General features: G+C 47.1%; 1 long non-coding RNA gene across 1 annotated transcript; it reads left to right on the forward strand.

Annotated features, from left to right (window-relative positions):
• Nucleotides 1–101: 101 nt before the first annotated feature.
• On the forward strand, nucleotides 102–27,791 carry LOC102554693 (uncharacterized; the record flags this gene model as incomplete). Its single annotated transcript, NR_190637.1, is given in 2 exon segments — nucleotides 102–411; nucleotides 26,860–27,791. It is a non-coding gene; the product is annotated as an uncharacterized LOC102554693 (long non-coding RNA).

Here is a 27,791-nt window from a genome sequence, read left to right on the forward strand (position 1 = left end):
CTCTGATTGGCTTCCCGGGTCAATGGTTGCCGAGAGACAAGTAAACCTCCCGCGGCGCAAAGGGGCGGGGTGACCAAGAGGCAGCATTGCGCAGGCGCAATAGAGAGAGAGAGAGACACGGGTTGTGGGCGCTGAACTAACTTTGAGCATGAGGGGACAGTTTCCCTCTGTCCCCTCCGCTCCTCTCTACCTTCAGCCTTCCCTCGCCTGGACTCTTCTCCCCTCTACCCAACTTGCTCCCTGCTGGGTGCTCTTCTTTCAAAGTTTTAGGCGCTCTTCACCATAGTGCTCTCTGGTTTCCGGGATCCCGGAGTGGAAGCCCACGCTTGCCTCGCTCGGTGTTTGTGAAGTCGGAAAACTCTTAAATGGGCCCTGGAAATCTTTCTGATTCCTCGAGCAAATTGGCTGGAGGTGAGGTCGTGGTCCTGGGGGAAAGGAAGCAGCTGATTCTCTGGCCGCGGGGACACCTGTGTGCAGTTGGCAGACCTGGGAAGCCATCACCAAAGCCTTAAGCACAGCAGCTCAGCCCTCCTGAGAATAGCGCTGGTCTGTGCTGCTTGTTACTGCTCGCAGAGGGGGGCCCCCATCCCCGCCCCCAAACACACACGACCCTTAATTTCCTTGCACGTGGTTGATGGCTCTGCTTTAGAATTAAGGCTGATGAGTGGAAATCTTCTTCACCTCTTAACTATCTGGAAAGGCCTTGCAAGAGGATAGTTTGCTTTGTTTTTTTGAGGTTTTTTTTTTTTATACAATGCCTCCTGAACCCAAGACAGGCTTCCAAGTTGCCTTGGTTGACTTTTAACTGGCCCTCCTGTGTGCACCTCCCAACTGCTGGGACACGCCCAGCTTTACTAACTGGCTTAACCTATTCTCCAAAAACCTCTATTTCCCATCTGTAGTATGGAAATGTGAGGTCGATATTAGGGAAATAGTTATTAATCATGCACTGCTTGGTATGCAGTTCATGCCAGCTACTAAATAAATTAGAAAGCTGTGTTAATAAACACTTGTTGAGCTTCGTTTGACCCTCTGCTGGGTACTGGGGGCTAGATGGTTTCCTGAATCGGTGCTCTCCTCTGCCCTCTTAGCACCTCTGTGGAGCAGGAGTGCCCTGCAGTGTCTGCTAGACTATGAAGAGTTCTCACGAACGTGCTTTCTCTGGTAGGGGAAGGAAATTCTCAAAACTATAACAGTATAAGACATCAGTATAAGAACTTACATGTTCTTGAACACAAATTCAGGCTATAGGGCCAGGTTTGTTGTTGTTAATGTGAGCCCTGTCTGATCTCATAGTGTCTATTATTGTGTGCAAAATGATAGGTGTGTGTACCCACAGAGCTGTCACTCAGAACATTTCCAGCTTGGCCATGGCTCCTGTCACTCAACATATTACAGGGTTACCAATATTAAGATCTCAGTCTTCATATATCAATTGTACCTGCATCTGAACTGCACATGGGGAAAGAAAGCATGAGCATGTTTCCGTCAATGAGATTTCTCCGTGTTGTATGTAACCATGTTTCATTCTTCACTACTACATACTCATTAAATAACCAATAATGTATGCAGTCTGCTGACTGTTTGATATGCGTTTCACTTGCTTCAGGTTTTGAACGGTCCATAGTGAAATTGCTGTCCACATTCTTCCCTGTGTCTTCTGTACAGCATTGAGTTGTGTCAGGCACATGCTGGAGACTGGAAATTCTAGTTCACAGGGTATCCACACGTTAAACTTTAAATGTATTTCCAGTTATCTGAGTTATTAAAGATAACTAAAGGGGGGGGACAACAAGTGTAAACCATAAAACAAACAAAAAATAGATATATTTGTAAAGCAGAATGGGAAATCTGTTTAATGTTCCAACCAGTGCTGTAAAGATTCCCGATGACCCCACATATTTACCACTTTGGGATCATGCTGTTTAAAGTTTTTCTAGTTACATTTTACTGTTGTTGGAGGGGGGTGTGCGTGCCGCAGTGGGCGTGTGGAAGTCATTGAACAACTTGTTGGGAGTTCCAGCTCTCCACCGTGTGTGAGCTGGGGACTGAGTTTAGGTCATCCTCAGGCTTGGTCATAAGCAGCTTTACCCTCTGAGCCATCTCCGTGGCCCAAGTGTTTTCTTTGTAAATGAAAAACCGGGATGTGTATTTCATTATAATTAGACGTTCATTTCTCTGGTGACCAGTACTACTGAGCAACTTCTCAAATGTTTATGATCCATTATGATGGTCTATGGGGGGGATGTATCTATGTGTGTCTTTTGCCCATTTGAACTGTATTCAGTTCTTCACATAGTCTGGATATAACTCCTTTCTTATATCTCTTCCAAATACCTTCTCTCAACCTGTAGCTGGTTTATAGTTTACTGTTATTATCAGTAAAAAGAGTTTCTTAATTTCCAATCAGCCCAACTTACCAAGCATATCTCTAATGTTTAGTGTTTAAGGAATCTCTGCCTAGCCCAAAGCCACAAAGATGGTTGCCTATGCTCTCTTCTAAGAACTGGGTTTTAAGCCTTGAGGAAGTAACTGACCTTCTGCAAAGCTCCAATCTCAATAACATTTAAACAAATTATTACCTTGGCCTTTGACATGGATATGGTCATCAGAGGTAGCTATTGATATTAGTAGATGTAAAAACATCTACTACAAAAGTCAGCATACAATCTAGTGGTTTCTATCATGACGTTTCAGACATATATGTTTGCCATATGCTGTGTTCTGTCCCTTCTCAGGTCTCTACCAGGTCCCCTCCCAGCTGGCTTCCCTGTTAGTCCCTTCTGTGCTCTTATCACAAGAAACTTCTAAACCTAAAGTTTGATCTGCCCTTTGCTTAGGTGACATTTTGTTCAACGTCCTGAACAAATTAGGTAATTCTACGATGGGGAGATGGGGAGGGCCAGTCCAGAGACGAAACTTGTTATAGTCCTGCATGTGTATGTTTCTCCTCAGATTTCTTTTTTTAATCCCCACAGCTTTTCTAAACTTTTTAGAATTTTTGTTTCTTCTGTTTTTTTTTTTTTAAATACACTGTGTTCTTTCTACCTCACCAACTGTGGCACCTTGAAGTTGGCAGGAGGCTCAGGAGGTTGCCAGGTCCTGCTCACTGGACATGGAACCAGATAATTTAAACTATCCATGCAAGACTCTTGGTACCTCCTTGCCAAATTCCAGCCTCTGCTGGCACATAGCCAATCAAAATGCTTCAAAGACCTTTCCTTCCTTCTTTCCTTCTTTCTTTCTTTCTTTCCTTCCTTCTTTCTTTCTTTCTTTCTTTCTTTCCTTCTTTCTCTCTTTCTTTCTTTCTTTCTGTCTGTCTGTCTGTCTGTCTTTCTTTTTTCCATTCAGAATAATCCACTGGTTTGTGCCTAGAGAAGCTGCAGTTGGGAAAACAGATAAAACAGCCTTCAAAATGCAAGAGTACCCTCTTTTAGAATAACCCTAGAAATTCCATGTCTCAGTAAAACTATTTTCAGTACTCCAGCAAGTCGAAGGAATCCCTCCATTACTGTTTGTTGAGTAAGAAAGACTTCATTGGGTAGGAAAGACTTCTGGAAGAGTGATCACGTGTTCCCTAATTTACCAGTTTCTGATGTCCTGACTTTTTGATTACATTATCTCAGAGTGAGTTATAATATTCATTCAAATATCTTCTAGGCATCTCCCATAACATGATGAGTTGAGCATTATTAATATGCATATAGGGGATGCAGGACCTCAGTAAGCACGTAGATTAATGAATGTCCCTCCACACTAAGCAAATTTATGCTATCTACATACAGATTAAGAAATAAAGGAATAGCGGGTTGGGGATTTAGCTCAGTGGTAGAGCGCTTGCCTAGCAAGCGCAAGGCCCTGGGTTCAGTCCCCAGCTCCGGAAAAAAAAAAAAGAAAGAAAAAGAAAAGAAATAAAGGAATAGCAAAGTGATTGTAATATACTTTCATACAAATGCTTTGTCTACATCTCAGGGAGTGGGGGTGGGGGGGCAAGAAGGATTATGGTTTAGTTTCCATGGACCTTTACTTCCTCTCTGGCTTGTCCAGGCCAATGTGCTTGTTGTTTGTTTTGGGTTTGGGTTTCCATTATTTTGGCATTGCAAAAAGAAAATTAAGTTTGGAGTAGTAAAAAGGTTCAGCTTTGATTTGTAAGGAAGCTGTGTGGTTTGAATGAAAATGGCCCCCTTGGTTTATAGGGAGTGGCGTTATTTGGAGGCGTGGCCTTTGTCGGCGAGGTGTGTCACTGGGGGTTGGCTTCAGGGTTTCAAATGCTCAAGCCAGGCCTAGTGTCTCTTCATCCCTGCTGCCTGCTGATCTGGATGTAGAACTCCCAGCTACCACTCCAGGACCATGTCTGCCTGTGTCCACCATGCTTCCCACCATGATGACCTTGGACTACACCTCTGAACTGTAAGCCAGCCACAGTTAAATGTTTTCCTTTATAAGAATTGCCACCGTCGTGGTGTCTCTTCATAGCAGTAAAACCCAAATTAATACAGAAGTCCAGCATGAGCAGACCCTAGGACGTGGTATGAGCGGATGGACTAGGAAGAGCGGAGGCACGGCTGCAAGGGATGGCGAAGGGAATATGGTGAGGAGCATCTGGTGGGGCCCAGACAGCAAGAAGGATCACTGAGGCACTGACAGAATATCAAAGCTCTGCCCTCCCAGCCACCTCCAATCGTTTCCCCCCTACTTTGAAGGTATGTCCTTGGGGAAGGACAGAGGGTAGAGGGCAGGGCCTGTATGCCAGTCCTAACCTGTAAGCCATACACTTGAACAGACAGCCTCATGTGTCTGAGTCCCAACTTCCTGACACAGACAGAAACGGTGACGAGATTTGCTTCACGGAGCAGTGTGTTAACAGAGGAAGGGGGGAGGGACGGCAGGACCCTTTGCCTACTTTGCATTCTATTCCATTACTGGCTAAGACAGGTGGTCAAGAGAGACAGAAGACAGCAAGCAGCAAAGAATAAATTCTCAACACCCTCTTTGTGTTTGCCCTAACTTCTACAACCCCTCTGTCCTAGGATTAAGGTTTTAACTCTCCTATGGGAAAGGAGATTTTGTGTGTGTGAATTGTTAATTGATCACCTCCAATCTTGTGACTAACCCCTGGGTCAACACTGTAGAATCTCCTGCAGCAGCCTTCCTCAGTGTGGAAACCACTAACACAGGAGCCCGTTCTATTAGCAACTCCTGCTGTCTCCACACTCTTTGCCAAAGAAAGGGGATGCCCTGCTTCTGGGAGTGGCCCACTCCCCTAACAGATGTCATTTTCTGCTCACACATGGGTCTTATGGCCCTCACGTCTGTCTGGACTTTTAGTCTCAAAAACTCAAAAGCGACATTGGCTGGTTTAAGCAAGATGGAATTTATCTAAAATCTATTAAGGGGCCCACAGAATCAGCCAGACAGCTGGATATCAACTTGGCCAATCAACCATGCTACAAGGCATGTGGCCTAAAAGGCCAACCTCATGATAGGTACAGGAGACATCTGAACATCATGGTAGATCTAGGCAGCAGGTGCTGCTGCTGCTGACCCTGAAAATTGGCTGTAATTGTACCACCTGGTAAGCAGAATCTTCGTGTGGATGCCCCTGTTGCACACCATCACCAACTTGTCGTCATAATCTGGGATTGGAAGATGCATCCGATTAACCCCTCAGGCAAAGAAGGCCAACCTGTGGGTTAGCTGCCATTTCTTTCTTCCCTGGGAACCAGCTTCTGCCTCTCAAAGCAGAAAGTTCTCCAGAAGGAGGAAGTGCACATATCAGTGGCCGGAATATGTTCTCTCCCTTCTAGCTTCCCGATCTGTCTCCTGTGAGGTGTATGCTGGCAGTTCGGCACCCTGTCATCTTCCTGGCTCTGGGACACAAAGCAAACAGGTTTCTGAAGCCTGAGCCTGAGGCCAGGAAAATGGATTCTTGAGAAGTTTCTAGGGTGGAGGCCATCCAGCTGGCCCTACCTTGCTATACTCTCTTAGGCAGGTAGCACTTTTCCTCTTCAAAATTCTTAGAATAGGCACTTAGTGGATGCCTGGTGGGAAGAAAAGGGGAGGGGGGAGGACTTTGGATACCCACCCCTTGTTCAAGTCCTGGTTTCCATTCCTCTTTGTGTGTGGGGTTTCCCCATCTGTTAAAAAAAGAAAATCTGCCCTGGTCACTCCCGCTGCCTCCAGCTCAGGCAGTGAGTGTCCGGAAGAGCAGGGTACAGGGCCGTGCTGCCCAAGGCGCTTTGCGGGGCTGGCTACCCATAATGACAGTGTCCCGGGGCTGGCGCTTGTGTAACAGGCAGATTTACCAAGAGGGGACGGCTGTTTGCTCAGCAGCTGAGCAGTCTATAATTAGACTGTCACAACATCAGCAAAAGTACAGGATCAATGTAATCAGAGAAGAAATGGAAAAGAACGCCGCATCAGTCAAAGCCTCCAGTGGGTCTCCGTGGTTTCCGGAGCACTAATCGCCCGGGCGGGGCTCGATGCCCTGCTTATGGATTTCCTCCTGGGTGAAGACTAGGTTTGCTTCAGCGAACCAGACAGACCCTCTCATCCACCTAGTTCTTTTCCTCATCTCTCTGCCCTCTGAAAGGAAGCAGGACTTGCAGATAAAACTCATGGCTGAGACACAACTGATCGCTATATGAGTGGGGAGGGCTAGCTTCTCCAACGCAAAGATTCCTAGGTTCCATCTCAACCCTGCACCACCAGAAGCTGTGTGGTGAGCACCAAACACAGACTGTGTGTGGCGCATTCCCAGCTCTACAAAAAGCTGAGAGCTGCTAGGCCATCCACTGGTCCCAGCTCACAGTGGACCTCTAGCTCCTACTGGACACCTGAGTGTTTTTAAACTCAGACTGATTGACAGAGCAGCCAAGGGTAAAACACCTCTCAGAGCCTAGGAATGACAGCAGGCTTACTTCCTTTTTAATTATCTTAAGAATCCCAAGCTTCGGACATGTTTATCTCATTAATCCCAGTGACACCTGAGCCCTGGAGTCATGTCCAATGCCTTTAGCCTCCACCAAAGTAGATAAGGACTCACATCTGTCTATAAGTGATTGGAATCTGGGGCCTTGGGAGCCTTTTCCCAGCCTGATTGTTACAGAATCGACTAGAATTTTTTTTAAATCTGTGTGATTTATTTAGTAAGTTTTTTTACATTAATACTATTTGGTAGAAAAACCAGAAACTATAGAGGCGAAAGGACGAAGTAAATTATGACCAGTGCCACTATGGTTCTGCCTTTTTGTGTTTAACCTTCCACGCTGTGCACATGTGTTTGTGTGCGCTCGCAAATGCATTCCACTCCTGTATAGGCAGAGTCTGCTCAATGAGGGGCAAAGGTAAAGGTGACCTGTATTGGTGACTCTCCTTGTTACTGTGACAGGATATCGTACAAAAGCAACTGAAGGAAGGAGGGCTTTATTCTTGCTCACAGTTGGAGGGTGCAGTCCATCATGACGGGTAAGCCCTGGCTGCAGGAGCTTGACAAGGCTGCTCACATCGCATCCATACTTAGGCAGCAGAAAGCAACGGATGTTTGTCCTCATTTTCTATTTTCACTTGGTCTGGGACACCATCCCTTGTGGAATGGCCCTGCCCACATTTAGGGTTAGTCTTCTGACCCCCACTAACCAAATCTAGGTAGTCCTTCATACAGCTTTAAAGGGATGGGCAGCCCTATAGAACTAATAGGAAATGGGAAGCCATTTCCACAGGGGCCTTAAGGGAGAAGACAGGGTATCAGAACCTGGGGACAGTCGCTATGGCTACAACAGGGCTACCTGACAGGATACATGGATTTAGGTTAAGGAGTTCTGTAAGCATTAGACTGAGCCTAGAAGTCAATTGTCAGCACAATAAACACACCTACCCTACCTTCTGCAAACATAGGGAGCCCTGCCTGTGTCTCATATGAGCTGCCCAGCCACAGGTAGATTGGCGCTGCCACCCAGACTCAGCAGGATGTAAAAGTGGAAGGCCTGCATGGCACTCCCGTGTGTTTATGAGTGCAAAAGTAAAAAAATAATTTTAAATGTACCTATTGGGGTCTTAGGGTTTCTATTGCTATGAAGAGACATGGTGACCGTGACAACTTTATAAAGAAAAACATTTAGTTGGGGCTGTCTTATAGTCCAGAGGTTTAGCCCATTGTTGTCTTGGAGGGAAGCTGGTGGCACACAGACACAGTGCTAGAGAGTTAGCTGAGAAGTTTGCACGCAGGTCAGCAGGCAGCAGGAAAGGAGAGAGACTCTGGGCCTGGCTTGACATTTGAAACCTCAAAGCCCACCCCCAGTGACACACTTTCTTCCAACAATGCCACCCCTCCAACAGTACCACTCCTCGTGAGCCTCTGGTGGCTATTTTTCTTCAAACCAATACACTTGGTTAAGCTGGAAAACACTGGTGAGTTCCACTATACTGAGTCAGCGTAAAGAATGACTGGTTTAAAATGTTTCCCTCACACAGTGAGCCAGGAACCTAGACTGCTAGCTCGAGGTCAACCAGTTGTTTAGTGGATGCGGTGGGTAGGAAGAAAGAACCAGAGTAGTCATCGCAAGCAGTAAATTATAAATACGAAGTAAAGTAAGTCACAAACAGTAAATTTAAACACAAAGTAAATTAAAAACCTTTGGTTTAACTTAATTTACTTTGTGTTTATAATTTACTGTTTGTGATACTAATTGTAGCAACAGAAACTGAACTAAGGCCAGCTATAGTGGTGTATGCCTTTAATATCAGTACTCAGGAGGCAGAGGCAGGCAGATCTCGGAGTTTGAGGCTAGCCTGGTCTACAGAGGAAGTTCCAGGATAGCCAAGGATATACAGAAAAACGCTGTCTCAAAAACAAAGGAAAACTGAACTAAGACAGACATACAAATGTTTACACTAAGGATAGCTAATAGTTTAGGCTCCTAGCAGTTGAGAGTTATTACTAAAGACAGCCTCTACTTATATTGGTACTCTTCTAAAGTTATTTGCACTAGTTAATCTCCCAAGATCCCCGTGAGTAGGTCACAGGTTTCTCTGCCTCTGGCTCTCTCATGGACTTGCTGGTGGCTGCTTGACTGACTGGAATTTCCAAGTCTCCTTCCTGACCATGCTCACATCTAATGGAGGTTGAAAATAAAAACTGTAAGTGTGCACACACTGGATGCTCTTGACTGGTGCCCAGCTCCCATTAATATGCTGCCACATACTTGAGTTTAACTGATGTCCCAACCCTGAGGCAGTTGACCATGGGCTGTCAGTTGGCTTGCCTCACATTAGCCAAGCTGGGGTCATTCAGGGTAAAGCAATGTCCTAGCTCCTACTCTTCTCAGCCTATGTAAGAAGGAGAAGACAACCCTTCCCTCTGTGTGGGCTGTATGGTTACAGAACTCCTGCCGTTTGCTGCCCCAAGACAACCCAGGGATGTCGTGACTGACATATGGGCAAATGCAGGAACAGAATCAAGACCACCAGACCGGAGGCCCCATGGCTTCCAAGCCTCTCTCCTCCAGGAGGACCACCCTCTCTAAGTGTTCCAACCGATTACAGTTTTGATACCTAGATAAATGTTTTTTTTCCCCAATGCAAAACCTTGTGAACTTACAGGTAAAGCAAGACTGAAAGTGTCACATTAGACCATTTAAGGGCTGTCATGAATTCTGAAGCAATCTAATCCTGTTTTGGTGTCCTGTGGACAAGCACCAGCTTGCCAATGGAAGTGGAGGCCTGGACGGGTAACCCAAGGAATACTGGTCCCAAGGGCTCCACAGAGGAGCCAGTGCTACAGCCTGAAGAACAGGGCTTGGGTCCCACTACAGTGGGAGTCTGCATTCCCAGGCCATACTTCCTGGGCTCCAGTCTCACCTAGCCTGCTCCTTTGGGTTAGCTATTTGACCTCAATAATGAACTGATGATGACTGAGGTAAGACTATTTCCTCTGAATTGAAACTGCCCCCCTAAGGGGGGAGGGAGGTTTCTAAGATGCAGGAAGCTGAGGATACTTTCCAAGCCCAGAAAGTTCGAAAGACAAGACTTACAAGTCGCCTATCAAAAGTTTTATTTTGTTTTTTGTTTTTTTCCTTTTCCTTTTGGTGCGTGTGCATGTGTCTCTGAGTCTGTGTGACACATGACCCAGTGTTCATGTGGAAGTCAGAGGACAACTTTTAGGATTTGGTTTTCTTCTGTCATGTGGGTTCTGGAGATCAAAATCAGATCCTCAGACTTGTTCCACAAGTGCTTTAGCATGCTGAGCCATCCCTCCAGTCCCAGAAGTTTTATGTAGGAGCAGAAAGCAATTGCTGAGAGAGAAAAGGCTCTTCAGTGGAAGTGCCTACAAGCTGTGCAAAGAATTCTAGAGCTGCAGCTTCTGGGGGCTGTCACCCCCACTGGTGGAGGACTTCTGGCAAGACAGCTGCCCGAGTCTCTCATGTTCCTATAAATACCCATGCTCCTGTACATAGGCCTAGTAAACTCACTGGCTTATCAAGCTTGACTTCTTTGCATTCACTTGCTTGTTTCTCATTGGTGCCCTACAGGAGCAAACAGACATTTCTTCACATCTTCCCAGGAAAGGTCATGCCATAGAGGAGGCCTCTCCCATCAGGGTATGTCCATAATTAAATGGCTAACCCAAGTGCCATAGGTATGTGGTAACTGAAGTTTTAAAAAATCTGCTATTACTATTAACAATTTTCTCCATGAGATTCTGTTTTCTCCCTTGAGAAGTAAAAGAATGTTCCAGAAGATCTCTTAGTTAGGGTTTTATTGCTGTGAACTAACACGACATGCCATGACCATGACAACTCTTATAAAGAAAACCATTTAATTGGGACTGGCTTACAGGTTCAGAGGTTTAGTCCATTATCATCATGGTGGGAAACGTGCAGGCAAGCATGGTGTTGGGAGAAGGAGGCAAGAATTTTACATCTGGATCTGTAGGCTGTAGGAAGAAAGTGACAGTGGGCCTGACTTGAGCATCTGAAATCTCAAAGCCCACTCCCTATGACATATGTCCTCCAACAAGGTCACACCTCCTAATTGTGCTACTCCCTGTAGGCCTATGGGGCCATCTTCATTCAAACCACTGATCTCCGTGCACCCTTGAAGTACTGCTACTCTTTGTAGTCTCATCCTGAGGCAGAGGCTCTTCAGAGACCCTCTGACTAAAGAGTAAGACGCTGTAGACACCCAGTATATCTTAACCTTACTGTGAGGCCACCCTGCCCTTTCCAAGGCACGAGGCAAGGCTTTCTGCCAGATGTCCCCAGGACCTTAAAGGGCAGAGATCCTTTGATAAGTCGAGTTCGGACGTCATCATACATACTGCACACTGAGTGCCTGGCTGCAGGTAAATAAAGAATGGGTTTGAGTATTCAAATTACTATGTTGGGGCATCAGAGTCACACATAAAACAGGGAGCCCCCTCATGTCTCTTGAGGTGACTATGAGAATTCCTTCAAATAACCCATGTTATGTATGACATGGTCTTGTGAATATCTTTTCCTTCCCCATCTGTCTTACTGTCTGTCTGTCTATCCATCTATCAGTGGTTCTCAACCCCTTTGGTGATCTAACCACCCTTTCACAGGAGTCACCTAAGACCATTAGAGAGCACAGATCCTAACATTACAATTCATAACCGTAGCATAACTACAGTTATGAAGTAGCAGTGAAAATAATTTTAGGGTTAGGAGTCACCACAACACAAGGGACTGTATTAAAGGGTTGCAGCATGAGGAGGGTTGAATCACTATTCTGTCTGAAACCTGAGGCCACCAGCCACCACTGCAGTGAGGAAGACAGCTGGGGAAAGACTCTACCTTAGGCTGTGACAAAATAAGACCTGTAGTTAAGACAACTAGTTTTTAAAGTTACTGAAAAATGAAACCGGAGTCCCAAGGTGATGCTAGACAAAGACAAAGGTAGCCCTCCAGGATCTAGGGTACAATTTGGGAACTAAAATATATTGTCCACCCTTGGGTGCCTCTTCCTCTGCCTGCCTCACCCTCCCCTCAAGTATTCAATGACTTCTCCCCTCAGACCATAACCCTAGTGCCTTTGCTATGTAAATTCAAACTCACACACAGAATCCAGTGGGGAGGGTGTTAGCAGCACCCATATCTGGACATGGCATGTTGGCCATCCCTGTGCTACCTATGATCAGCTGAGGGGACAGAGGAGGTCAGGTGACAGAGTACAGAATGGATACAGTTATCCAATGAGCATCCTAGGGACATGTTCCTCTACAAAGGTAAACCAGCCCTCCACAGAGGCACCAGGCCTCACAGCTGGACTGGCCGTAGGCTTTCAAGGGACAGCAGACTAAAGTGCTACATCTGAGGCCCTCACAGGCCCAGGGCATATCTTCCCTCTTCCCACTTGTTTTATTTTGACTAGAACTATCCAAAGATCCTCTCACATCAAGCATGAGGTCCTTAAAGCAAAAGAAATACTGTGGTACTAGTGCCAGTAAGCTGTCAAGGCCTGTCGCCCAACCCAAGAGCTTTGTTTTGTCTGACTGAGTCTGAAGTAATCACAGGCCTGGTGTTTTTAGACTGTACAGAGCAAATTTTGTAACCTTTTTGACTAAATTAGCTCAGGAGGGGTGATGTTTCTTGTGGCCTGTTACCCTGGGGTGCAGGCTTCCTGTTACAGGATTTAGAAACCTCTCTGAACCTTCTAGCAGCACACAGCTACGTAAACAAGGCCGAGGTCACACCCCTCCCTCCTTCATTTTTCTTCTTGTTTTTTATTAGTTCTTTGAAATTTTCATACAGTTTATGTTGATCAGGCTCATCCCTCTCGCCCAGCCCCTCCCAGATCCACATACCTTCCGTCCCCACGTCACTGGGAGGTAGAGCTGGGGCTGGGATGGCGTGCACAACTGAAAGCCACAGAGTCAGGGAATGACTTATTCTGTGTATGTGTGACAACAGGAGACACTCTGACTCTTGTTCTGAGTCTGGGCAGTGGCACTCTGTGACGAGAAGGCTAGATTCTGCATGAAAATGCTGTGTATGCTCTCAGACCGTAGGCTTTTAGACGCTTGCGCATTACTCTATGAACCAGAATTCAGCTGTGGCATCTCCATGGTAGTCAGATACCTGGGCTTTCTGAGAGGCGGTGCAAGCTGGCTGTTGTGCAAATTTTATGTAGGTTAATAATGGAAGATGGCTGCTTTATGCTCAACAACTCTAGAGTTCACTAAGCAGAATTAATCTTCAAGGATTAGGGTTACTTTCAGATCCTCTAAAACAGTCGCCCTTAATAACAGTAAAGGTTATTATGTTATCAGACGTCCCTTTAGAATAGGTGTTTCTTACAACTGGAATTCAGGGTCACCAGGTGTCTACCTAACTGCAAATGGCAACATTTAAGAGGCCAGACAGTGGTGGTGTGCAAGTCAGGAGGCAGGGGCAGGTGGATCTCTGAGTTTGAGGCTAGTCTGGTCTATGCAGTGAATTACAGGGCAGTCAGGGATACCCAGAGAAACCCTTTCTCCAAAATAACAACAACAGCAGCAGCAGCAGCAGCAGCAAAAAAAAAAAAAAAAAAAAAAAAAAAAAAAAAAAAAAAAAAAAAAAACTATATATAGAATTAAAGGAAGGAAGGGAGGAAGAAAGGGAAAGGAAAAGTAAAGAGAAGAGAAAAAAGATTTATGAATTGTGGCCCCACTGTTAACCAGCTGGAGGATGTATGGATCTGGAGATACTGGGCTTCAGGGCTGTGGGTCCCATTTTGGTTCTTAGATTTGTTTTGTGACATTGGGTGTAGTGGTTTAAACATGCTTGGCCCTGGGAATGAGCTGCACTATTAGGAGGTGTGTCTTGTTGGAGTAGGTGTGGCCTTATTGGAGCAAGTGTGCCACTGTAGAGGTAGGCTTTGAGACCCTTCTCCTAGCTGCCTTCTGAATAAGATACAGAACTCTCGCTCCTCTTGCGCCACGCCTGCCTGAATGCTGCCGTGCTTCCTGCCATGATGATAATGAACTAAACCTCTGAACTGTAAGCCAGCCCCAATTAAATGTTGCCCTTTATAAGAGTCGCCTTGGTCATCGTGTCTCTTCGAAGCAATGGAAACCCTAGCTGAGACATTGGGCAAGCCGCTTCTGTTCTCTGATCTTGAGCTTTGGTGTTCCCATTCACACAGCATAGCATTCAAAACCCTTTGAAACATGGTCCTTCTCCAGCCTTTATGTCCAGGTGGAGGGTTAAACTTCGTGGTTCCCTGAAGTGACACTTGGTCCCACTTCCAGTTGAACAGACTAGTGGGCAGTTAGAACCCATCTTGTTGCCAATGACCCAAAATAAAATCCAGTTTTATTTGTCTTGCACTGAGCTAATTCCCCAGGGCAACCATCCAAGCACAGTGGGGTTGGTGGTGATGGAGAAAGTCCAAGATGAGGATGTAGTTTCCAGAATCAAGAACATTAGTGATGTTTTCCTGATGCCAGGACAGTGAATGGCAGAGTGGACAGCTCTGAGGACACCCACTTGTGTGGTTACAGACTGCCCAGCCTGGCTGGCCTGCATCTTTTGCCACTGTGTTGACAGATTCCAAAATTACCTGGCATCATAAGGAAGACACATGGCTATAAGGGGTAGACCAGCAGCCTGGATCCATTCCACTACCATGTTCCTGCTCTCCAGCATACATTCACTTCTAGGAGATCAGTGCTGGCCTCTTAGTGGCCACTGTAGGCACGTGTCAATACCAGCCAGAGAGTGAGTGGGTCCCCCTCATACCATACAGACGTGAGAACCTAAATCAAGGGTTCGATTTGCTTGGTCAACATATTCATCTCTCCGCTTATTCCCTTCAGGCTGGATCTGGCCATAAACTCGGGGAATGTAAGGGGTTGTGTATGATATCCTCAGTAGTAACTGGCAATTACTGAGTACACGTTGTGCCCTGGAGGGAATACTAAGGCCTACTTCCTGGAAGTGAGATCAGCGGTTGCATATAGTAAGAATAAATCAGAGCCACACGTCAAGGAAGCCCAGGAATCAGGATTCGAGCTCAGGCCACCTGGCTCTACTTCTGGCCTCAAAAGAAGAAACACACTTTCACATGGTCAGAGGCCCCTCCAGACACCCCAGGGCCTCTGAGGCACAGTCCCTTCTACGTCTGTCCCAGGAGCTTAATATCAAGACCAAGAGTAGCCGGTCTCTTCTTTGAGAAGTGTTTGCTACAGATGCCATGTGACCCATTCTATTCCTCTCAGTCCTGAAGGGAGTCATGGCCAGGGCTCCCACTAGTCTAGAACCAGCTCTGGAAATTGTCCGAGGATTGTTAATAACCTCATTTCCGGACCCCATGTCACATACCCGAAATTAGAATCCTCAGCAGCTAGAGAGATTCTTGGATAGCCTCTGGCAAAGGATGTACCATTTAGCTGCCACAGATCTGATAAGAGAAGAATCAGACTTTACGGAGCCTACGTGAGTTAAGAAATGGGTTCTAGAACCAGGCAGCCTTTCAGACTAGCATGACTGCCCCATCGCAAGACCAGTTAGGTTTCATTTATAATCAGAGAAGAGGGAGTGACATCTGAAAATCATCCCATTGGATACGATCAGAATTTGCCTTGTGCGACACTGTTTGATCTGTTGGCAGTCTGTGATTGGCTGAAAATCAACTACTATGATTGGCTAAGAGTCTGTTGCCTGGTTACAAAGATAAGCTGGTGGCTTTAGGTTACAGGTTGTTTATACAACAGACTAGAATACAGTCCACAGAGTAGGGAGACTGCTTTGGGTCAAACTTTATCACTCAGTGATGGAGGTTTGTTTTGGTCAGCTTAGTTCTACTTTTCATGCTCTCTGTGCATGGGTCCCTCCATAGAAAGAGTCATAACCACTTTATCCATCTCGCCACCTTATGGTGAGGGCAAAGCACAGCAAGATACATGACACCTTTTCAGGAGCTTAAAGAACTACTTACCCTTTACTCAACTGCCAAATAAGAACTTTGTGCAGATTCTCACGTGTTCAGACGCCCAGGCAAGTTGAAGAATGGCCTATGATCCCATTTGTTCAGAAACGACAGAGCCTGGGTTTATTCTCGGCTCATTGTGAGTCAGAACTGACGACTCCCTTTCCAAGTTCTGGCGTCACACAAGTACACTGTAATGATGACCTGGTACCCACAGTGAGATGAGCCCACATTCTAAAACTCACCACAACACAGACCTCCTGGCAGAGGCCTGAGAAATGCTGTCTGTGTGTGAGAGGCTGAAGATTACCTCCTGCAATGGCAGCCACCACCAGAGAATTCAATGTCCTGCTTGCCTGTGGGTGTCACACCAAGGTGACTAGAATCTCCAGCCAAACGTGAGGCCAACTGAGCAGTGTCGTCAGTGGCCCATGTTTCCTGGGGTCAGAGCAGCAGGACCTCATACCAAGTTTATCACCTTAACTTACAAAGACTTGACCCATCCCCGCCCTCCAGCCACATGGGAAAGAAAGGCAGGCTTCAACTGCCCCAGCCCCATATCAAGAAGTGAGCAAACATCATGAGAGCCCAGACATGGGTATCTAAAGAGGCAGCTCATATTCCCAGAACCATCATTGTGTAATCGAGCTCTTGTGCCCAGATCTCCATGAGTGAGTTGTTCTATTTTCCAATTTGCTTAACATTAGCATTTTATTAATAATCTCAATTGTAAGGCAGCTGCTGCCAGCTGCCTGAAGACTGTATTCTGAGCACTAAGTTCTGCCTTCTACCAGCACTGTTCCAGGGAACGAGCAGAACATCTTGTTAATCATCTGTGGTAACAAGGGAACTGAAATAAAGAAATATTAAGAGGTAGGCTAAGGTCAGTATTTTAGCCAGTGTTCTGTTGCTGTGAACAGACGCCATGACCAAGGCAACTCTTAGAAAAGAAAGCATTGAATTGCGGCTGGCTTACAGTCTCAGAGGTTAGTCCATGGTCATCATGGTGGGAAGCGTAGTAACGTGCAGGCAGACATGGTGCTGAAGAGAGTTCTATATCCAAATCCAAAGGCAGCAGGAAGAAACCTCCCAGTGATACACTTTCTCCAACAGGGACACACCTCCATATCCCTCTCAAGTAGTGCCTCTCTCTGATGACCAAGCATTCAAATATATGAGTCTTTGGGGTTGGGGATCATTCTTATTCAAACCACCACAGTCAGCAAGCTAGGAGATAACAAAACTGGTCAAGGATTCGGGGCTATTGGAGAGTAAGTCCATTCTATGCTGATATGGCTACTGTTTTGCACTCCTGGCCTGATGATTGCCCATGTCCCAGATTCAACCTTGGCCCCAGAGTCTTGACATCCTCTTGTCTTTGAGAGAGCATAGTACTAGCCCAGGTTCTCCAGGGAAAAGAAGCAATAGGACGTAGTGTATACATTTATTATAGAAGTTGCTTACCTGACTATGGAGGCTAAGATATTCCTATGATATCCTGCCTGAGGGAACCAGGAAAGCCAATCGTTTGATTCAGAATGAGTCAGATGTCTGAGGATCAGGGCTGCTGTTGGTTTGTTAAGTCCCTGAATCCAAACTCCCAAGATGTGGAGGTCAGATGTCTGAGGCCAGAAGACATAACGTCTTCAGTCTGTCCCAGGAGTGGATGTCTGCCCACACTACTAAGAATGATCCTCTAGATAATTAAAATGCTAATATCCTCTGGATGACCCTCACAGACCTGTGTTACTAGTTACCTTGCATCCCTCAGCCCAGTTAGGTTGCCATATAAAATTTGCCATCACAAGTGGAGACCAAGCCTCCACATAGTCCTTGACTTGATTCCTTCTCACAGCAAGTCCCACTGGTTCTCCTGAACTCTGAACCTCCCCTTTGTCACCATCCTGCCCGATGCACACGATACCACCTTAGCTAAGCCTGGAGTATTTCCCTAGGCCTCCTGACCTGTGCCCTAGTTTCCAGACTTCTCAGAGTTCACTCTGCCTTATTGTCAGTTGCCAGAATTCTCCTTCCTCGGTGAAAGAACCCAAAAGCTTCTAAATTATAGTGTAAGAACTGGGCTTCAGGGCTGGGGAGATCACTCAGTGGGTCAAACATTTGCTGCACACACGTGAGGTCTTGAGTTAACCCTTGTGAAGCTGGGGTGGCAGCACATCCATAATTCTAGTGCTGCTGTAGTGAAGTGGTAGGCAGGGACAGGAGCATCCGCTGAGGCTAGCATGGCCTGCGCACCCACGAGCAGCAACGTCCTGTCTGAATCAAGGTAGAGAGCAGAATAGGATACCTCAGGATATCTTCTGACCTCAGCACATACGTGGGAACTGTGTGCACCTGTACACACACACATACAACACACACAACACACAACACATACAACACATTGAACACAACACACACAACACACACAACACAGACAACACACATACACATACACACATACATACACATACATACACACACATACACAACACACAACACAGACAACACACATACACACAACACAACACACACAACACAACACACACAACACACAACACAACACACAACACAACACACAACACAACACACATACACACAACACACACAACACAATACACACAACACACATACACACACATACACATACACACATACACACACACATACACACACAACACACAACACAGACAACACACATACACACAACACACACAACACAACACACACAATACAACACACACACAACACAACACAACACAGACAACACACATACACACAACACACACAACACAACACAGACAACACACACAATACAACACACACACAACACAACACAGACAACACACACAACACACACACAACACACACACAACACAACACACATGCACACAACACAACACAATATACACAACACAACATACACAGCACATACACCACAACACACAACACACACATACATACACACGCACACACAACACACCCAACACAACATACACAACACACACACAACACAACACAGACAACACACACCACACACACACACACACACACACACACACACACACACACACACACCCCAGAATGAGGTTTTCAGGTTCATTCAAAGCTCCCTACTCTGATGCCCATCCTCTGGCCTGGTCTTGCTATACCTCCTTCCATCTAGCCATGCCAGCATGGCTTTGGTGACTCTCGTATACGTAATGATTTCTCACTTTCAATTAGCCCGGTTTTCTTTACTATGATAAAATAACCCCCATTTGGATACTTATGAAGAAAAGAGGTTTGCTTAACTTACTGTTTGGGAGGCTGAAGGTCTGAACAGTGCGGTTCAGGCTCTGGCAGGGACCGCTTTGGCCACATGACCTCATGGTGGATGGCACAGGAATGGCAGACAAGCATTAGCAACAAGAGTCTCATGACACAACTGGAGAGGGGAAGGAGGAGGCCTTGTGACTTCCCATTAGACTCCACCCAGCCCTTAAAGGTCCTAGCATCTCCCAATACCACTGTATGGGGGACTAAACACATGAATCCACATATGAATTCACCTCGAAGCACACTTCTTCACATGAACATGTAAACTGCTCACTCAGACACGTGGCATTCACCAAACAGCTCTATTTATGAAGCACTATTTCAGGAGCTTTGGAAACGAAGCACCCAGTTCTTACTATATGAATCTTGTTGATTAACTGGTATCTTTGAGAAACTAAAAGCTAGGGTGATGGAGTTGAGTAGACCAGGAGAAATGAAACTTGAGGAGTTAGAGAAGCCAGCAGCCTGCATGATGCAGGCAGGAGCTTTCAAGCCACGGAGAGGGTGCTATGAGCCTGGTTCAGACAGAAACCCTGGTGAGGTTTTGAGCAGTGCCACGACCTGGTTTCACAGATGCTGCTGCTGCTGCTCTTGAGCCCATCCTGCCTCCTAGACTGCATTCTCCTCTCCCACCTCTCTCTTTTCTGTGTCTGTGGAAGCTGCACCACAGAGAGAGAACACTGTTCATTGGATGCTAGTGTGATGACACACTCTATGGAGGAGTTGTGTAGAGACGACACCTGGGAAACAGAGCCAGTCAGGCCACGGGCCAGGATGCCATTTGTCATGGACTGTGAGAACCCTGAAGGAGAGAGTAAGGGAAGAACACTGAGGAGGACCCGGATGATTGCATGGGTACCCGAGTGGCAGGTAGAAGAAATCCTTTTCCCCGGAGGTAACTGACAAGGCATGCACAAGGGACAACTGTTGAACAACAATTGAAGCAAAGTAGGTCAGAGCTGAGAACCCCCATGGGAGATGATGGAAAGTGATACCACAAAGCTTCAGACGCCACAAGCAAGGAGAAGAAACAAAACAGGAAAGATGACAGAGAGATGGATGGGGCAACTTTGAAAAAAGCAAATGAGAGAAACTGAGTCACAAGAAGGGCGAAGACAAATGGAAAGCGAGAAATGGAGGGTACTGACATGTAAGCCGGGGAACAAATCCCTGTGGACTGATTGGTGAGGAACCAAGAGGCCATTCACGAGTCCTATCGGGGCAGCCTGAGGTTACTCCTCAGACATAGCCTGCATCCCACACAGCTGATGAACATACCTGGGTCCAGTGGGGACACAGAAACGAAGTGCACACTTGCCAGGAGGTAGTGACTGCAGGTATTGTTGGCTCTGGAACTGATTCTCAAAGGACGGTGACAGTTACTCAGAGCCACTATACTGAACCAAGATGCACTCACAAGTCCTCAGTGCAGGAGAGCCTGCAAGCATGGGGTGGTAAATTACAGGATGGCGACCACAGAACGCCACAGGAAAACTTCTTCTTGGGCCAGGAGTGAGGTTGTGAATGGTTCCCTGGATGGGAGGGATGCTGAAGGATGCCAAAGCCAAGATAGTGTGGAAAGAAAATGGAGAGGAGGCGGAATAAATGCCTGGAATCCCCGAGGAGGCTGGCTGGCAAAGAGAAGGGGGCTGTGCAACCAGATGTTTGCTTTGCTTCCTGGCTGGAAATCACTTCCAGTGGAAACTTGCTCTGCCCAGTGAGGTCGGAATCCATCCACAGACTCCCTTCCAAACAGCAAAATGGCGGTGCTTACCGCAGGCCCTCCCCGACCACTGTGGAGGGATGCTACGCTGGAGGGCAGAAGGATAACTTCATCCTTGGCCCTTGCTTGTTGGGCCCCCTCTTAGGCAAACCTCTCCAAGTTGGACAGGTTATAGTGACAAACCATTTGCTCCCTAGGTTTATGGACCTGGCTCTGGAGAGAAGCCCCACGGGAGGGCAAGTTCAGCCAACCGGAGGCTGAAATATGTTTCCCTTGGTCTACAGGGGGAGCTGATGTTGGCCTGCTTCCTGTTATCCACGCAGTGGTACAGGAAAAGCACACAGGCCAGGAACCAATGCAAAGGATTGCTTGGCCTTTCTCAATGTGACAATCCAGGAATCCAGGCCAAGAGCAAAGAAAGAACCCTTGGGATAGGACAACCAGTGAGGAGACCCCTGTGAGGCTGCCAGATCTCTCCAGGATCCTACCAAGTGTTAAAAAAAAAAAAAAAGCAACAGTTTACGGAAGTAAAGCTGGAGGGCTACTCTGTGTGTGTGTGTGTGTGTGTGTGTGTGTGTACCTGAGAGACAGAGACAGAGTCTTTCTTCATCATATACTCTGCGTACGTCAGTTTCACAGTGGTAAATAGTAACTCCAAATCTCAGTGGCTCATACAACTTAAGCACATTTCTCACGGACATCCATGTCGGAGGCTGCCAGTGGTGGTTCTTGCAGTCCTACCCCATGACTCCTTCCCTTCCTGCTGTGCAGGCTGCAGGAGCCACCACAACTGGGATCTGGCCATTCTCGTGGTAGGAGGAAATGCAAGCATGTCAGTGTTGAAGCCTCGGCTGAGATCTAGAATACACCTTGTCCCATGACATCCCTGCAGGTGAAGCCTGTCAAGTGGTCAAGTCCAAGGTCAATGGCGAAGATATGCTCTCGCAGGTGAAAAGCAGACTGAACAGTAACTGCGACTGGGAATGTACATGGCCCTTGTCTGCAGATCTCCCTACAGCCAGTCAGTCTCAGCTGTGCGAGCTCACATTATTCTCATAGCAGACCCAGAGAAACAATACTCATATCAATAGTAGTGACTATCTATTGGCTCCTTCCTTTGAGTCTGGTGTCTTTCTGGGAGGCATTTATCCATAGCAACCCTGTGGATCCCATTTTACAAATGAGAAAACTGAGAGCAATGCCTTACCCAGCACCACTCAGCTGTTCATTGCCAGTGCTGGCATTGGAACTCTTAACTCTCAGCCCCAGTGCTACCCTGCCTTTCCTAGGTGGGACCCTGGCCTGGGTAGGTCATTGGCAGATGTGCAAACAATGCTCAGAATCGCTTTCGTGACATGAGGATTAGTGCCCTTGCTGTACACGGAGCTGGGTAGAGTGAGAATCAGAGATCGTGTTATGTTTCTCTTTCTCCTCAGAGGCAGCTCAGGGCTCGGAGGCCATCCTGAGGTCAGAGACTCAGTCCTGGTCCTGCCACTGCAACTTGAAGCAAATCCCTCAGTCTCTGAGTGTTGCTTTCCCTGACTACAGCAGCAAGTCCCAGGAACTTCCCACCCCGAGTCCACCACATGACAGGTTTCACTTATCAGATCCTGCCATCCAAATCCTGCCTGAGTCCTGATCAAATATGTCTCACTGGCTCCCCCAGCCCCCTCTTCATCTGGGTCTCTCCCACTGTTCCCTCAGGTGCACCCCACACAGAACCCAGTGGCTTTGTGCTCTCCCACAGACACGCACATTTACTTTCATGTTGTAGAAATTATTTAATCTCAATCAGGGGCTTTTACCATGAGAATTCAGTTTCTGGATAAAAGACACACAACTTTTATTATTATAATAAGCCTTAATCAGTACTAGAGCTGGGCGGATGTCTACCCTCTAAGCTATTAGAATCTATTTCCCCCATTAATAACTCTGAATTATCATTTTCCATGTTCTGTCTGGGCTGCTCTTAACTCCAATTGGCCAGCCCTCATGGCCATGCTCTCATGACTCACCTGACGATAACTTGTGGGGCAAGATCACATAGGGTCACTTAGGTCTACGTGTAGCTTTGTGTAGATTCTCTCATCCTTGGGGCAAACCAGACCTTAGAGGCCAGTATCTAGCATTGCAATACATAGCAAAATACCAGACTCCAACATTTGCACACAATCCTACCTGCAGACACGTGTATGTATACACATACCTGTGAACATCCGTGCTAATGCAGACATGCTCATGAGCATGCCTTCATATACATTCAAACACATTATCATGCATGTACACATATGTACATATACAATGCACATAAATAAACTTATATACAACATATATATACACACACTTATATAAACATAAACCCAGTATATATGCACACATACCCATGTGCACACAAAATGCATATTCACATACAGTTAATGTGCAGCTGTTGGATTAGGGTGTCACTTGTAGGATGTATAATGCTATCCCTCCAACTCACTCCTCCCCTGGGAGCTCAGTGTCCTATAAAAGCAGGACCTTGTTCACTCAGCTGTGGAGCACCAGCAGAATAGTGACCCCAACCCCATTTTGCTAGTGAAGAAATTGAGACCCAGAGCACACTAACAGCTGACACACTTACAACACACCACCACACGGGGCCTTTAAGATCTCTGTATACATTAACCCATTTAATAAAGTATCCAGCAAGGTGCCTGTTACTATCTTTTAGTTCCAAAACAAAAAACAAAAAACAAAAACAAAAAAAACAAAAAGAAAAAAGAAAAAAAGGAAGCTTAGGCTAAGAGGGCTGTCTGGCTAGTAGCCACTCAGCGGTGCTACAGTCAGGTTCCCTCAAACTGGGTTGTAGTGGTCTTCCTCATTAACCTGCCCTACTTCCCAGTCCTCAAGGGTATGCATGCGACTTAGCAACAGAAAAAGGGAGTTCCATTCCAGATCTCTAGACCTGGCTGTCTGCTGGCTGAGTGTCATGTGATCCAACCATGTGATAGGCGGGAGGGGTCCAGGTAGGGAACAGCTAAGAGGTACAGAGGAAACTCCAGTCTCTCGTGGCTCCTGCACACAGCTCCTGAGAGACTGGCCCCACATCTCAGAAGTGAGAGCGGGCCGGATGCCTGGCTCCATGGGTGGGTTTGCTCACACTCCCCTGGCCGTGTTCTCCTGGACTGCTCTAAGTTTAATTCTAGCCGGAATGACTGGAAATACCAAGTATTTCACTAGGATTAGTGACTGGCCAAGGCAGCCAGCTGCCTCGACCACAAGCAGGTACCTTGGGTCTCAGTTCTTTAATCTCAAGGATATCCTCAATGAGTCAGGTCCGGTGCCTCCCACACCCAGGAGGGAAGACCAACCTCCAGGCTTCCAGCTCTCTGCTCAGTGTGGTAGGGCAGGCAGAATGGTCTCAGCCCAGCCCAGTGGCCCATTTTCCTAATCCACCCATGGCTGAGGCTCAGTTTATTCTGCCATCACTAAACCGCCACAGTACAAGGTGCACCATGGAAGGGAAAGGTCCAGGAGCTGTAGACTATACAGGCTCAACACCCCGGAGAAATGGTCATGCTGTGCAGTGGTTAGGGACATAGCTCCTAGTCACTCCACACTTGACAACTCACTGGTCTTATCCACAGCCCATGACTTCCTCATAACCCACTTGCCATCTCTGAAATAAGGACGAGAAGGCCACAACCCGAAAGTCCCTCCACAGAACTCCATCATGGAGGCGGGATGAAGACAGAGCCAGTCATCATTTCAAAACACAGCATACCACTGAGACAAGCCCCAAATACGGACGAGGAATTTCAGTAAAACATTAGGCTTGCCATACCTGACAAGCTCTTCAACAGTTTTTTGGGGAAACAACCCAAAGTATGCCCATTCCCCTGTCCTATAGAGAGAGCCATTTCCCCTCCTTGACATGGGCTCAAGCATCACAAGAAGCTCGTCCAAGTACATCAGAGAGGATTTGAAGGAACAGGCTCCCAAGCATCCGTCTGATACTTCTGCCCCATCCCAGGCTGGCTCCATTTCCTTGGCCCCGATTTCTCTGCTGTGTTCTCACCCATCAATTCTCATGCTCCAGGGCCCTCTGGGGGTCAGGGTGGGAGTGAGGGTTGGGGTGGGGTGAGGGTCCTGCTCTCCCTCTCTTGACCACAGTGAGCAAGGATAGCTGCTACCCATCTTCCCCCTGACTGTCGCTAAAGGCTTGCTAGACACAGACAAAGGTCCTCAAGCATCAGGTGCTCCTGGCACTTCACCTCTTCACTTCTATGGCCAAGAATGGTCCTTAGCACCTCACACTCCCAGGATGCCCTAGGAGGGATGGACCAGAGAAGGGAGGGAACTGTGAGACAAAAAATGTGGAAAGGTTTAGTAGAACCTGGAACTCTGGTGCGTGTTCACTGACGGAGTTAAAGCTTCACAGAGTTGGAGAAGTGTTGATTACATCCTCCTTTGAAATGAACATCCCACTCTCCTGGGGCCCCTCCAGTAAGCCAGCAAGGATTAGTAGCTGGAGCTCTGAATTGATTATGCTCCTCCAGTTCCCTTCCCCAAGCCCCGCAGAAGCTATTCCCTGGGTTTGAAACAGCTGCCAACTTTACTAAGCACCATAAGTGTACTTCTATTCATTCTTCAGAACTCATCCTCAATGTCACCTCTTCCAGGAAGCTTTCTAGGACACTCCTCATACTTAATCATGCGGTGTCCTCTGCATTTTTGCACGTCTGGGTGCTGTGTCTTGTTGGCTCATATATTATTTCCTGCACAGAGCAAGAACTGTGGCTGGTCTATCGACACTTCTTGAGCCCCTGTTGTAGAGCTTGGCACAGACAATGTAACATTAACAACAGAGCAATAGCAGTAACATTAACGTCTTTCAGTTAATCCTCCCACTGTAATCTTGAACAGCAAGTGGGAAATCAGACCACAGATGTGGTAGACTAGACCTCTAAGATGGATATGAAGACAAGGGCCAGTGTCGCCCACCCTCATAGAGGTCCAAAGACACACTCGGGAAGAGACAGACTCAAAGAGACACAGGGCCTGTGTCTGTGAGAGAAAACACAGGGAAAGAGAGGCAGGAAGCAGAATTTCAGGATGCTGGTTGTCTGGGACTCCTGGTGTGACGATCATCCTGACAGAGAGGATATCAGAAGATCTGAGGCACCGGCCCTATGGACAACCGGAGGCAGAGTGTGACAGGGCTCGAGGGTGGCAGTATTAAGGTGATGCCATGGGTAGGAGGCTACACTTTTCCCACTCTATCCCCACCCCCGGGAGAACAACCCTACAAGGCAGCTATGCAGCTAGAACTTTCACAGGACTGTCTTCCAAGGACACCCCAGACAAGATGCAGGCCTAGCTCCTTCAAGGTCCTCCTGCTTGTGCAGCTCCCCTAGGCGGGCGGCAGTCTGCTCAGTCCTGCCTTCTGTCTGGGCTTCCCGACCCACACTGCGCAACTGACTACCTCCTGCTTCCTCCCATCACGGGTCCACCCTTCAGCATCCTGTCTGACCATGGTTGCATGGTTGCATGCCTCACACCCAAGGTGCCTGGCCTGCAGACTGTCCCTCCTTGAGCTTTACCCAGGACTCGCCAGACAGTCTCTGCTTAGAAGTGAATCAGGGCCTACTGAACACCCTTCTGAAGGAGGCAGCTGTGGGGATTCAGGACGGAGGTTGATGAACAAGACCATCAGCTTCCCCTGCACTCTGGTGGACCCCATTACCCTGTAGAGCTCGCTCTTGTGCTCGCACTCCCCGCCCCCAGTAGTAGACAGTGGTTTTTCCTCCTCTCCAACCTCACTGCTCCCCTCCACTGCCCCTGAGGTAAAGGGAGGCACCTGTGGATCCTACATACTCCCACAACTCAATCATTCTCTCTCTGCTTCTTTCTAGAGCTTCATAGCTGAGCACCAGGATATCATGGAGACCAAGACATCCCTCCTCTGTGGTGGTGGTGGAAAGGGCTGGGGACAGCAATGAAACCTAACAGAAGGACCCAGAGAGAGCCCACCCTGTGGAACTTCTTGGGGTGATGGACGTGTTGAGTATCTTGACTGTGGTAGCGATTCGGTGATAGACAGCATGTGTCCGTCCAGACTCACTGAAATGTACACCCTTTAAAGAAACGACAAGTCTTGGGCTGTGCACATGGCTTAGTTGGTAGAATGCTTGCTTCGAATGACACAAAGGCCTGTATTTGACCCCCAGCTCTACAGAAAACCTAACGGCAGACCGTGGAAACAGAGCCAGGAGGCTCCTAAGTTCAAGGTTATTCTAGGCCAGTGGTTCTCAACCTTTCTAATGTTTGACCCTTTAATACAGTTCCTCACGTTATAGTGACTCCCAACCGTAAAGCTATGTCATTGCTACTTCATAATTTTAATTTTGCTGCTGTTATGAATCCTAATGTAAATATCTGATATGTAACTCCCAAGGGGCCGTGACCCACAGGTTGAGAACTGTTATTTTAGGCTATATACTGATTCCAGAGCCAACTGGATGCCATATGAGGCCCCGCCTCAAAACACTTGGCAAGCTTTATGTTTGTAATTCTTCAGTGTGGAGCCTGATGCCTCCTGCCTCATGCAGGTCAGGCAAGCTTTCCACCACTGGTCTAGATCCCCAACCCTCTTTTTATTTTTCATTTGAGACAGAGTCTCACTGAGTTACCCAGGATGCCTTGAACTCCTTCTGTGCTCAGGCAGGCCTTGAACTTGTGATTCTTCTGCATCTGCCTGCAAAGGAACTGAAATGTCTGCCCTTAACAGGCCATGTAAAAACTGGGGACCTTTACTATATAAATAACATCTTGATAAATCATGAAA

The sequence above is a fragment of the Rattus norvegicus genome, chromosome 2, assembly GCF_021556685.1.
Source record: "Rattus norvegicus strain SHRSP/BbbUtx chromosome 2, alternate assembly SHRSP_T2T, whole genome shotgun sequence".
Classification (NCBI taxonomy): Eukaryota; Metazoa; Chordata; class Mammalia; order Rodentia; family Muridae; genus Rattus; species Rattus norvegicus.